Below are 4,425 nucleotides of genomic sequence, written 5' to 3' on the forward strand. Positions count from 1 at the left end.
TCGCTCCGCGACTTCTCAACGTCTGCTGCCCCTTCTACTCGCTTTTCTTCTTCTCTTTCGCGTTGCTCTTCTCCCGTCTCTACTTTCTTGACTTTCCTGTATCTACCTCTCATTCTGACACTGAGCTCTCTCATATCATCATCTCATGTTCTACTCTTCACCTCTATCTATTATCCTCATCAAGCTACATCTACCTTTTCCTTTTCGCCTCCGCTCTTCTCCCTCTCGGCTGAGCTCTCTTCACTCTTCTCTCTTTCTTTTTTCTCTCTCGCTCTCTGTCTCTCTCTTAAATCTTTCACTTTCCCTTCTTACGCTTGCTCTTTCTCCCCCCCCCCCCTCTCTCTCTCTCCTCTCTATCTCTCTCTCTCTCTCTCTCTCTCTCTCTCTCTCTCTCTCTCTCTCTCCGTCTCCCTTCAATGCCCCCTTCTCTTCCACACTCCACTTTCTCTCTTCTTTCTCTTTCCTTCCGCACATCTGCTCCCCTTTCCCACCGCTTCTCATCTCTATATTCTTTAAATTTATACGTTTATCTGTTTTCATCCCTCTGCGTGTAGTGTTTTCCATTCTTTATCATCATCAGGATATCTTTTGCTCTGATTTAAATTTATTATTCATATATATATATACTATATATATATTATATATAACTATATATATACCTATATAATTTATTTTACATATATATATATAAGATTATATAATATATATATATATATATACTAATATATATATCACTATTAATATATAGTATATATATATATATATATATATATAATTATATATATTATATATTATATGTATATACTTTATATTATATAATATATATATATATATTTATAACTATATACTAATAGTAAGCATTAATGAAAAAACACAAAACAAAAAAACAATATGTATATACCAATTTCTTAGAGACAACTGTATGATTTTTATTTTTCAGTGTGAAAAAAAATATGTATATACGTGATTAGGAAAACAACATACATAGCAAATGATATCCGATATGATAACGAATGCATAAAACCAACACACGCATATATATATATATATATATATATATAATATTTAATATATCATTATATATAATATATATATATAAATTATCACTATATATATATAAGATATGATCATATCATATTCGGACTACTAACTACAGTTTTCTTTATTCTTTAAATCTGTATCTAAATATAAATAGTAATTTTTTCCTACTCTCTCCTCCTTACTTTCTAAAAAACCAAATCTATTCGCCTAAATTTTTATCTATATTTTCACTCACAGCACAAAACAAATTTTTGCTCAAATCTATACACTCTCTTTTCAACTCATCCACACTCAACTATTCACATCTATCTTCTATCTATCACATAATCTATTAATCACACTATTCATCTCATTTTTCTGTCACACCTATTTATTCATCATTTTTTTTATTCACTCAACATTTTCTTATGTCTTATCTATCACATACTACAACTGAATATATTATTTATCCAAATTATCTATACGATCTATTTTTCTTTCTATTTCTAGCCATTGTATCTATCTATCACGCTATTATCTATCACACTAGATCTATCACATCCAAATATTTTTGCCCATCACGCATCTATACTCCTCATACTATAGTCACAATATTCTCATCCATAACACTATACCTATTACCACTAATATCTATCACCCATTACTTATCACACTATATCTATCTACACGATACCATCCCATCACATTAGTATATACTTCAACACTAATACCGTATCACACATAGCTAGCATCACTATATGCTATCCACACTATACCTATGCACACTATTTGCTATACACAATATTTATCCATCACACAAAACCCTATCACACCATACCTAATCAACACTATTAAACTACCCAACTATATCCATCACATCTATATCCAATCACACGCAATTTTACGCTATCACAACAATCCATCACTTCATAATGCACAGTCAGCTCCCACACTGTTTTGCCTAAAATTATCTCTCAAGCTATTTTTTTTTTTTTTTTCTTACATTACACAACAATATTTATTCTATTCTTTTTTCCCTTCCATCTACCATCAATATTTTTTTTCTTCTTCCATCCTACTTAGACAAATTATTTAATCTAGCTTATATTTATTCCCATCTTACGTCACAATATTTATCTATCTTTTTCTATCCATCTACCACTGAATATTTTTTTTTCTTTCTTCTTCCATGCTACCAACAATACTTACATCTATCTCGATTTTCTTCCATCTACCACAATATTCTATCTTCACTTTTTTCTTTCTTCTCTCCATCTACCACAATATTTATCTATCTTTTTCTTCCATCTACCACAATATTTTTTTTTCTTTTTCTTCCATCTACCACAATACTTATCTATCTCTTTTCTTCCATCTACCACAATATTTATTTATCTTTTTTCTTCCATCTACCACAATATTTATCTATCTTTTTTCTTCCATCTACCACAATATTTATTTATCTCTTTTCTTCCATCTACCACAATATCTATTTATCTTTTTCTTCCATCTACCACAATATTTATTTATCTTTTTCTTCCATCTACCGCAATGTCTATTTATCTTTTTCTTCCATCTACCACAATACTTATCTATCTTTTTTCTTCCATCTACCACAATACTTATTTATCTTTTTTCTTCCATCTACCACAATATTTTTTTTCTTCCATCTACAACAATATTTATTTATCTTTTTTCTTTCATCTACCACACTATTTCTCTATCTTTTTTCTTCCATCTACCACCAATATTTTTCTTACTTCTTCCAGTCTACCACATATTTTTTTCCTTTCCATCTAACCAACAATAATTATTCTATCTTTTTCCTTCCATCTAGTCACAATATGATCTAATCTTTTTTCTTACGCAATACTTACCACATATATTCTATTTATCTCTTTGCCTGCAACATGGAACTCCTCATTGAAACGCCCCGAATTCAAGCCCGTTGTTTGAAGATCAATGTTGCAATGAAGGTACTAATTGCTGATTGCTCATAATTAGTCCGTCTGCATCCTCACAACTGTGGACAGAGGAGTATAAGGTGTATGATTAGGGGCGTATGGTGATGAAATGGTGGGCTAGGGTGATGATGGTGGTATGTGATGATGGTGGGTAGTTGATTATCGGTTGCGGTATGGTGATGATGGTGGGGATGATGAGTATGGTGATGATGGTGGGTATGGTGGGTATGATGAGGATGGTGGGTATGGTGATGATGGTGGGTATGGTGATGATGGTGGGTATGGTGATGATGGTGGGGATGATGAGTATGGTGATGATGGTGGGTATGGTGGGTATGATGAGGATGGTGGGTATGGTATGTGGGGGTGGTATGGTGATGCCAATGGTGCGTGCTATCGGTATGAGGTGGGGACTGAGAGTATGGTGATGATGGTGGGTCAGGGTGGTATGATGAGGACTGGTGGTATGGTGATGATTGTGCGACACTAGGTGAGTGACGATGGTGGGTATGGTGAGGATGGTGGGTATGGTGAGGATGGTGGGTATGGTGATGATGGTGGGTATGGTGAGGATGGTGGGTATGGTGAGGATGGTGGGTATGGTGAGGATGGTGGGTATGGTGAGGATGGTGAGGATGGTGGGTATGGTGAGGATGGTGGGTATGGTGAGGATGGTGAGGATGGTGAGTATGATGATGATGGTGGGTATGGTGAGGATGGTGATGATGGTTTGATGGTGACCATGGTGGGGAGGAGATTTGGGGTGTAGGGGATGGTGTGGATGGTGACGATGGTGGGGATAGTGAGTATGGTGATGATGATGAGTATGGTGACGATGGCGGGAAGGAGGATGGTGATTGTAAGGATGGTGACGATGGTGTTAAGGAGGATGGTGAGGATTGGGATGTTGGGTATGGTGAATATGGTGATAGTGAGGACTCCGTAATTGTGATGATAGTGATGATAGTATGTCATAGTGATGATGATGATGAAAGCCTGCTAATGATGATGATGATGATGAATAGGATGAGGACGTGATGATAACGATAGTGATGATGAGCTGATAGTGACGATAAAAAGACATAATAGTGATGGTGATGTTCGTGAAGATAGTGACTATGATGAGGCCGTGATACCGACAATAGTTGATAGTGAGGATGGTGATTGTGATGAGGACTTGAGAGTGAGTATGGTGAGGAAGACGCAATGACAGTTATGATGGTGAAGATGATGGTGTAGACAAGTTCATTATTGATAGTGAAGATGCAGAGGCAATTGAAAGTGAAGATAGTGACTGATGGTGTTCATGGTTATGGTGAAGTAAGCGGTGGGTAGTGTTTAAAGTAATGGCGATGGTGAAGAGAATGATGCGATTTATAGTGAAGATTATGGTGCTAAGAATAGGGATAGTGATGATGCTTATGGGTGTAAAAATGTTTGG

The sequence above is a fragment of the Penaeus japonicus genome, unplaced genomic scaffold, assembly GCF_977035675.1.
Source record: "Penaeus japonicus unplaced genomic scaffold, GWHDUDI00000001_assembly GWHDUDI00000040, whole genome shotgun sequence".
NCBI lineage: Eukaryota > Metazoa > Arthropoda > Malacostraca > Decapoda > Penaeidae > Penaeus > Penaeus japonicus.